The following is a 10143-nucleotide window of genomic DNA, read 5'->3' as shown; positions in this document are numbered from 1 at the left end:
GCTTCTGGCCGTGCTTACACAAACTAGTCATGAAGACATGGTACCGCCCACTATTCAACTGCTTCAGATTACTCTGATAACCCGATTGTTGTTGCTGCTGACTCCCTTGATGATTATAACCTCCCTGGTTGCCCTGATTGCCATGTCCGGTTTGGTTGCCTTGGAATCCTGAACCGGAGCTGCCTCCACCATAACCCGGCCCATGAAAACCGCCTCCTGAACCGCCGGGCAGTCCATAGTCATATTGAAAGAGATTTGAATTCTTGAACTCTCGCATAATGAAGCAATCCTTCCAAAGATGCGTAGCTGGCCTTTCCTTCGACCTGTGCTTTGGGAAGGGCTGATTTAGCAGGCGCTCAAGATTGGGACCTGATCCTCCACCCCGCTGGGGCGGTTTACCCTTACGGCGCGGACCATTATCCTGGGTGTTGGTGTTCACCACAAAGTCCAAGCTATTATCCGCCTTGTGCTTACTGTTGTTCCCATGACCCACTGGGTTATGCTGCTGCCCCTTGCCAATGTCATTCTTCTTTCCCTTCCCTGTCTTTTCATCCTCAGACTCAGGGTCCTTGGTACTATCTGAATCGGCATACTTAACCAGAGCTGCCATAAGCGTGGCCATGTCATTATAGTTATGCTTGAGCCTTCCCAACTTCAGCTTCAAAGGCATAAACCGGCAGTTGCCTTCCAATGTCAAGACTGCCCTGTCAGCATTGATGCGGTCTGATCAATGCAGAATGGCTGATACCCGCTTCACCCAATGGGTTGTAGACTCCCCCTCTTCTTGAACACAGGCGGCTAAGTCCACAATTGACATGGGATGTTTGCACGTAGCTTTGAAATTCTGGATAAACCGGCTTTTTAACTCGGTCCACGATCCAATGGAGTTAGCTGGTAAGCTTTTTAACCAAGTACGAGTTGTCCCCTCCAGCATCATGGTGAAGTACTTAGCACATGCCGCATCATCCACGTCTAGCATCTCCATTGCCATCTCATAGCTCGCAACCCATGACTCAGGGGGTAAATCGGTAGTGTAATTGGGCACCTTACAAGGACCCTTGAAGTCCTTGGGCAGCCGCACATTGCGTATGGCCGGGGTAAGACACGGCACCCCCAAAGAACTGAAAACCATGCCGGGTTCCACTGAAGTAGTTGGACGAACCGGAGTAAGCTAACGGGCCACGTACTGCGCCGCTAACTCGGCTTCTCGACGTGCTCTACCGTGATCCACCACATCTTGGGCATTAGCACCGCCGCCTGCCGGTTTATGACCTCACGGCGGGTTACGGTTTCTCGCACTGCTTGATACGACCAGTTCATCGATATGCCTGCTGTAGCTCCGACTTGGGCGGGGGGGGGGGGGGGGGGGGGGGGGGGGGGGGGGGGGGGTGGGGGTGCAATGAATCCTCTCGCGGCTGTGTGAATAAGCCTGCTGTTGAGTCAAAGCTGTCTGAAGCAGCTCCCTAGCCCGTCATGTTTCAACTGCTACTGGAGACTCGCCATCGATCGAGAGAGCTGCCAATCGTGAAGCGGCGGCAACGATGTTGTCCAATGGGTTAGAGTAATGACCCGGAGGCGTTGATATGTGCGGTGATGGGACATTGTTCTGATGAGGCGGATCTATCGCGCGTGGCTGAACTGGCGCCCCTGTTACAGGTGCCTCCACCCGGTTTACCACTGGCTGGTTGCTGGTGCCTGCTCCCGGTGTGTTAAAGAGGTTCCTTCCCTCATAAACCGGCGGCAGGTGAGACCGGTATCTTCTCGTCATGACATCATTTGACGCGGTCTGATCCAGCATAAGCCGATAAGCCCGTGCCTCTAACTCGGCCCGCTCTGTGGCCATCCCGGTGTTCTCTGCTTCCAGATCTACCTTAGCTTGAGCTATATGATCCTTCACCTTTGCAATTTCCGCGTTATGCTAATCCTGATTCACCGCGTCAACCTCAGCTGCTAGCAACATTGCCAAAGTGTTGAATAAATCGGACAAAGCCTGAGCCGGTGGTGGAGCAGAGCCCCCCGCTCCAGCTAGTGTTGCAGCTGCTGACCCAGAAATCACCGTTGCGGCAGTAGAAGAATGCTGCACCAATTGGGTACCGGCCATGAAGATCGCAACTCAGCTCGACATATTAGAGAGATCCGGAATACTGTCGCCATCGAAACCGCCACTAACCCGGCCATCATGCAGTTGATACAGTGACTCGGTCTCTCCAGTTGAAGACTCGTCATCATAGCAAACGACGGTTTCGCCACCAGATACCGATCTATCCTCAGATTCCGCTCCGTGGATGACTCCCATGAAGGCACGCTTTACGGCAGTCTGAACTCGGGCAGGTCTTGCACATTGAGCCGTCTCGATGATGTCGGTGCAGATGTCCGGCTCAGGGCCCTGTTCGCCGATCTTGCTAATGAAAACGTGTATTCCGCCAAAGGGGACCCGGTACACGTACTTGATGGAGCCGGCCTCAGGGCCCCAGCATGCATCGTCGATGTAGAGTTTGCCACGACGACTCTTGGTCATCCGGCCCACAGCGTATCCCTTGAGTCCTTCGAAGCTGCCCTGCAGGAACTCGAAACCATCGTGCTCTAGCCCCACGATGGGCGCCAACTGTCGTGGTTTTGTCACGATAGATGTCCTCGTGAAAGGACTTAGTCATGGAGCCATCGCGACGGGTTAGCTTGAAGGGGTTAAAGCGGACAAGGGACGCGAGGAATTATACTGGTTCGGCTCTTTACGATGAAGGTAAAAGCCTATGTCCAGTTGTGATGGAATTGCTAGGGTTTCGATGACCAGGGAGCAAATACGCTTTGCCTGGCTCTCGAGTTATTGTTTTGTTGTCCCTAAACCGCCGCCGGGTCGTCCCTTTATATACACAGGTTGACGCCCGACGGTTTACAAAATCCTGAGGCCGGTTCATAAACGTGCCCGGCTCGGTTTCTACCTTTCCATGCCTTACAACCTAAGTTACATAACATATGACGGTTTATGTCTATGGGCCCTAATCCACCTTTGGGCCCTGGGCCTTCATGTTAAATCTCCTGCCGTAAAGTGCCATACTTCTTGTCATCATGGGCTTCAAATATGCCTAACTCATTGTGGGCATAACCCGGCCCCTCATGGCCGGTTTATATCTAGTAGTAATATCTCCAACATTTTCCTTTGGGTATCCTATGAAGACACATTTCTCCGATTTGGGTTCGACCTTATCACGTTGAAGCTTTTTCACATAAACATCGTAGCCCCAAACTTTAAGAAATGCCATCTTGGGTTTCTTATTAAACCACAGTTAATATGGTGTCGTCTCAGTGGATTTCGATGGTTCCCTATTTAACGTGAATGCAGCCGTCTCTAAAGCATAACCCCAAAACGATAGCGGTAAATCAGTAAGAGACATCATAGATCACACCATATCTAATAAAGTGCGGTTACGACGTTCAGACTCACCATTACGATGTGGTGTTCCAAGTGGCGTGAGTTGCGAAATTATTCCTCATTGTTTCTAATGAAGACCAAACTCATAACTCAAATATTCACCTCCACGGTCAGATTGTAGAAACTTAATTTTCTTGTTACGTTGATTTTCCACTTCACTCTGAAATTCTTTGAACTTTTCAAATGTTTCAGACTTATGTTTCATCAAGTAGATATACCCATATCTGCTCAAATCATCTGTGAAGGTCAGAAAATAACGATACCCGCTGCGAGCATCAACACTCATCGGACCGCATACATCAGTATGTATTATTTCCAATAAGTCTGTTGCTCGCTCCATTGTTCTGGAGAATGGAGTCTTAGTCATCTTGCCCATGAGGCATGGTTCGCAAGCATCAAGTGATTCATAATCAAGTGATTCCAAAAGCCCATCAGCATGGAGTTTCTTCATGCGCTTTACACCAATATGACCTAAACGACAGTGTCACAAATAAGTTACACTATAATTATTAAACTTATATGTTTTGGCTTCAATACTATGAATATGTGTGTCACTACTATCGAGATTCAATAAAAATAGACCACTTGTCAAGGGTGCATGACCATAAAAGATATTAATCATATAAATAGAACAACCATTATTCTCTGATTTAAATGAATAACCGTCTCGCATCAAACAAGATCCAAATATAATGTTCATGCTTAACGTTGTCACCAAATAACAATTATTCAGGTCTAAAACTAATCCCAAAGGTAGATGTAGAGGTAGCGTGCCGACCGCGATCACATCGACTTTGGAACCATTTCCCGCGTGCATCGTCACTCGTCCTTAGCCAATCTTCGCTTAATCCGTAGCCCCTATTTCGAGTTGAAAATATGAGCAACAGAACCAGTATCAAATATCCAGGCGCTACTGCGAGCATTAGTAAGGTACACATCAATAACATGTATATCAAATATACCTTTCACTTTGCCATCCTTCTTATCTTCCAAATACTTGGGGTAGTTCTGCTTCTAGTGACCAGTCCCTTTGCAGTAGAAGCACTCAGTCTCAGGCTTAGGCCCGGACTTGGGCTTCTTCACTTGAGCAGCAACTTGTTTTCCATTCCTCTTGAAGTTCACCTTCTTCCCTTTAGTCCTTCTTCCTGAAACTAGTGGTCTTGTTGACCATCAACACTTGATGCTCCTTCTTGATTTCTACCTCCGTAGCTTTTAGCATTGCGAAGAGCTCGGGAATTGTCTTATCCATCCCTTGCATATTATAGTTCATCATGAAGCTTTTGTAGCTTGGTGGCAGTGATCGAAGAACTCTGTCAATGACACTATCATCAGGAAGATTAACTCCCAGTTGAGTCAAGTGGTTGTGGTACCCAGACATTCTGAGTATATGTTCACTGACAGAACTATTCTCCTCCATCTTTCAGCTGTAGAACTTATTGGAGACTTCATATCTCTCAATCCGGGCATTTCCTTGAAATATCGACTTCAACTCTTGGAACATCTCATATGCTCCATGACGTTCAAAACGTCGTTGAAGTCCTGATTCTAAGCCGTAAAGCATGGCACACTGAACTATTGAGTAGTCATCATCTTTGCTCCGCCAAACGTTCAAAACATCTGGAGTAGCTCCTGCAGCGGGTTTTGCACCTAGCGGTGCTTCCATGACGTAATTCTTCTATGCAGCAATGAGGATAATCCTCAAGTTATGGACCCAGTCCGTGTAGTTTCTACCATCATATTTCAACTTAGCTTTCTCTAGGAACGCATTAAAATTCAAAGGAACCTTAGCATGGGCTCCCACTTAGATAGACATCCCTCTAATCATCTAAGTGATCATGTGATCCATATCAACTAAACCATGTCCGATCATCACGTGAGATGGAGTAGTTTTCAATGGTGAACATCACTATGTTGATCATATCTACTATATGATTCACGCTCGACCTTTAGGTCTCAGTGTTCCGAGGCCATATCTGCATATGCTAGGCTCGTCAAGTTTAACCTGAGTATTCCGCTTGTGCAAAACTGGCTTGCACCCATTGTATGTGAACATAGAGCTTATCACACCCGATCATCACGTGGTGTCTCGGCACGACGAACTATAGCAATGGTGCATACTCAGGGAGAACACTTATACCTTGAAATTTAGTGAGAGATCATCTTATAATGCTACCGTCGTACTAAGAAAAATAAGTTGCATAAAAGATAAATATCACATGCAATCAATATAAGTGATATGATATGGCCATCATCATCTTATGCCTTTGATCTCCATCTCCAAAGCACCGTCATGATCACCATCGTCATCGGCTTGACACCTTGATCTCCATCGTAGCATCGTTGTCGTCTCACCAACTATTGCTTCTACGACTATCGCTACCGCTTAGTGATAAAGTAAAGCAATTACATGGCGATTGCATTTCATACAATAAAGCGAAAACCATATGGCTCCTACCAGTTGCCGATAACTTTGTTACAAAACACGATCATCCCATACAAAATTTTTAATAATCACGTCTTGACCATATCACATCACAACATGCCCTGCAAAAACAAGTTAGAGGTCCTCTACTTTGTTGTTGCAAGTTTTACGTGGCTGCTACGGTCTTATCAAGAACCGTTCTTACCTACGCATGAAAAACCACAACGATTTTTCATCAAGTGTGCTCTTTTAACCTTCAACAAGGACCGGGCATAGTCAAACTCGATTCAACTAAAGCCGGAGAAACAGACACCCACTAGCCACCTGTGTGCGAATCACGTCGGTAGAACCAGTCTCATGAACGCGGTCATGTAATGTCGGTCTGGGCCGCTTCATCCAACAATACCGCTGAATCAAAGTATGACATGCTGGTAAAAAGTATGACTATTATCGCCCACAACTCTTTGTGTTCTACTCATGCATATAACATCTACGCATAGACCTGGCTCGGATGCCACTGTTGGAGAACACAGTATTTCAAAAAAAATTCCTACGATCATGCAAGATCTATCTAGGATATGTATAGCAATGAGAGGGGGAGAGTGTGTCTACGTACCCTCATAGATCGAAAGCGGAAGCGTTTAGTAACGCGCTTGATGTAGTCGAATGTCTTCGCGATCCAACCGATCAAGTACCGAACGCACGACACCTCCGCGATCAGCACATGTTCAGCTCGATGGCGTCCCTCATACTCTTAATCCAGCTGAGGCCGAGGGTGAGTTTCGTTAGCACGACAGCGTGTTGACGGTGATGATGAAGTTACCGATGCAGGGCTTCGCCTAAGCACTACAATGATATGATTGAGGTGTATATCTGTGGAGGGGGGCATCGCACACGGCTAAAAGATCAACTTGTGTATCTATGGGGTGCCCCCCTCCCACGTATATAAAGGGGGAAGGGAGGAGGAGGCCGGCCAGGGCTGGCGCGCCCAAGTGAGGGGAATTCCTACTCCAAGTAGGATTCGCCCCCCCCTTCCTACTTCCACAAGGAGAAAGGGGAAGGAATAGGAGAAGGGAAGGAAAGGGGGGCCCTAGCCCTAGTACAATTTGGTTTGGGCTAGGGGTGGCACCTCTTGGCCTGCCTCCTCTCTTCCACCATTAGGCCCATGAGGCCCAATAACTTCCCGGCAGGGGTTCTGGTAACCCCCGATACTCCGAAACTTATCCGAAACGACCCGAACCATTCCGGTGTCCGAATGTAACCTTCCAATATGTGAATATTTATGTCTCGACCATTTTGAGACTCCTCGTCATGTCCGTGATCTCATATGGGACTCCTAACAAACTCCGGTACATCAAATCACATAACTCATAATATAAATCATCATCGAACGTTAAGCGTGCGGACCCTACGGGTTCGAGAACTATGTAGACATGACCGAGACACATCTCCGGTCAATAACCAATAGCGGAACTTGGATGCTCATACTGGTTCCTACATATTCTATGAAGATCTTTATTGGTCAAACCGCATAACAACATATGTTGTTCCCTTTGTCATCGGTATGTTACTTGCCCAAGATTCGATCGTCGGTGTCATTATACCTAGTTCAATCTCGTCACCGACAAGTCTCTTTACTCGTTCTGTAATGCGTCACCCAATTACTAACTCATTAATCACATTGCTTGCAAGGCTCATAGTGATGTGCATTACCGAGAGGCCCAGAGATACCTCTACGGAATACGGAGTGGCAAATCCTAATCTCGATCTATGCCTACTCAACAAACACCATCGAAGACACCTGTAGAGAATCTTTATAATCACCCAGTTACGTTGTGACGTTTGATAGCACACTAAGTGTTCCTCCGGTATTCGGGAGTTGCATAATCTCATAGTCATAGGAACATGTATAAATCAGGAAGAAAGCAATAGCAATAAACTAAACGATCATAGTGCTAAGCTAACGGATGGATCTTGTCCATCACATCATTCTCTAATGATGTGACCCCGTTCATCAAATGACAACACATGTCTATGGCTAGGAAATTTAACCATCTTTAATTAACGAGCTAGTCAAGTAGAGGCATACTAGGGACACTCTGTTTGTCTATGTATTCACACATGTACTAAGTTTCCGGTTAATACAATTCTAGCATGAATAAAACATTTATCATGATATAAGGAAATATAAATAACAACTTTATTATTGCCTCTAGGGCATATTTCCTTCAGCATTGGTACTCACCTAACATCTTAAAAAATTGCACACTAATTACAAATAATTTATATGTATACTCATGTTATACTCCATGTTCAAATAACAAAACACCAATGTTGAAGATTAGTCATTTCTAAACATGTCAAAAATAAATTGCATCTTATATCAATGGTGGCATCTCTTTCGACATGCATGTGCGCGTATAGACTCACACAAACGATTGCACACGCGCGCACACACACAGACACACAAATAAAAACTGAAGTATAACATGGATGTCTCTCTGGCGTGCTGGTTACTCGTGGACAGAATTGAAGACTTCCTGACCATCATGGTTGTCTACACAATGGTGCTGGCTTCGAGAGGAGCTGCAACGGCGGTGGCACGCCCTCAACTCGCTCTGGTGAGTGTGGTCTCAAGACCTTGTTGTATTTTTTGTTTTACTTTTGGGGTGCTTTGAATCATATCTGAATCTTCAATATGATCTGAAGGTCTTTTTCGCAAAAAAACATGCCCGTGGGCAACAAACACCCAGAGAAACAACTTGAGAAGCAACAGCGCAATCGTCATCTCAAGTTCCTTTATGTAGCTGATTGGACCTGTAAGCCACTCCAATCAAAAGTGGCGTTATCGTTTCTGGTAGGCGCAACATAGCATGAATAGAAGGAGTGATGTAGGAGCAATGTATGACTTATACCAAAAGGCAAACGAAAAACTACACAGATATTGTAACCTTGGGCCACTAACAAATGTAGACCTTAATTTAAGTTCATGGACCTAATTTAACACAGACGTGCAGTGCAGTTTATTATTGCAATATGTTATCTTCATTAAGGAGCTAGAAGTTCAATATTTGGTTGATAATTTGGTCCAAACATACGTAATTTAACCAGACAACAACAATGTGCAGGCTATCCCAGGAGAAGCCCGGGAGTTCGGGCTCGGCCGGACTGTCTACTACCTAGTGCTCGTTGGCTCAGTCACGTTTTTTTAGAAAAGGAGGATGACCCCGGCCACTGCATCTGGACGATGCATGCGGCCACTTTATTTATTATTTACACAAGACCTTACAAAGTCATACAATGGTAAGACTAAAGCCATCGTCTAGGCAACAACTGTCGCTACTCCTATACAATTGATGAAGGGGCGTTGAAAATCTGGGCCTAATGCCTTGTTTCCTAGCACTGCAATATCATTTACGCTCACTTTTACCACTTGCTAACTTGCTGTTTTTATATTTTCATATTACAAAAACCTATATGTACCATCCATATTGCACTTGTATCACCATCTCTTCTCCAAACTAGTGCACCTATACAATTTACCATTGTATTCGGTGTGTTGGGGACACAAGAGACTCTTTACTATTTGGTTGCAGGGTTGTTTGAGAGAGACCATCTTTATCCTATGCCTCCCACGGATTGATAAACCTTAGGTCATCCACTTGAGGGAAATGTGCTACTGTCCTACAAACCTCTGCACTTGGAGGCCCAACAATATCTACAAGAAGAAGGTTGTGTAGTAGACATCAAGCTCTTTTCTGGCGCCGTTGCCGGGGAGGTTAGCGCTGGATGGTATATCTTTAGATCCTGCAATCGAATCTTTTAGTTTCTTGTTTTATCACTAGTTTAGTCTATAAAAGAAAACTACAAAAAAATGGAATTGATGGTACCTCATATGCTTCATCTTTTTAATATCTTTCATGAGAATAAGGATTTCGATAATTGTGCTCAAGTGCTAGAAGAAGAATGCATTAGAATGTTTGGCACAAAATATTTGAATGATGAGCATGATTGCAATGTTGTTAGTATGATTCTTTGAATATCCATGATTGCAATGCATTAGTATGAGCATGATTGCAATGACGTGGAGTTGAATGAATTCGCCATAGAAAACGAGGCGATGAGAAAGACGAGACACGGCTGGTCGCTGACTCAGCGGGCCCACGGGGCTTTCGCGCTAAAAACGCTTCCCCAGTCGCCCCCAGCGCGCCGGGTTCGGCCTGGGTCCAACGGCGCCAATTTCGACCGTAACCAGCGAAATTTGGGCTACTGGGGGCGTGACTGGCCCGAT

The sequence above is a fragment of the Triticum urartu genome, chromosome 5 (assembly GCF_003073215.2).
Source record: "Triticum urartu cultivar G1812 chromosome 5, Tu2.1, whole genome shotgun sequence".
Lineage (NCBI taxonomy): Eukaryota > Viridiplantae > Streptophyta > Magnoliopsida > Poales > Poaceae > Triticum > Triticum urartu.
This window is presented reverse-complemented; position numbering follows the sequence as displayed.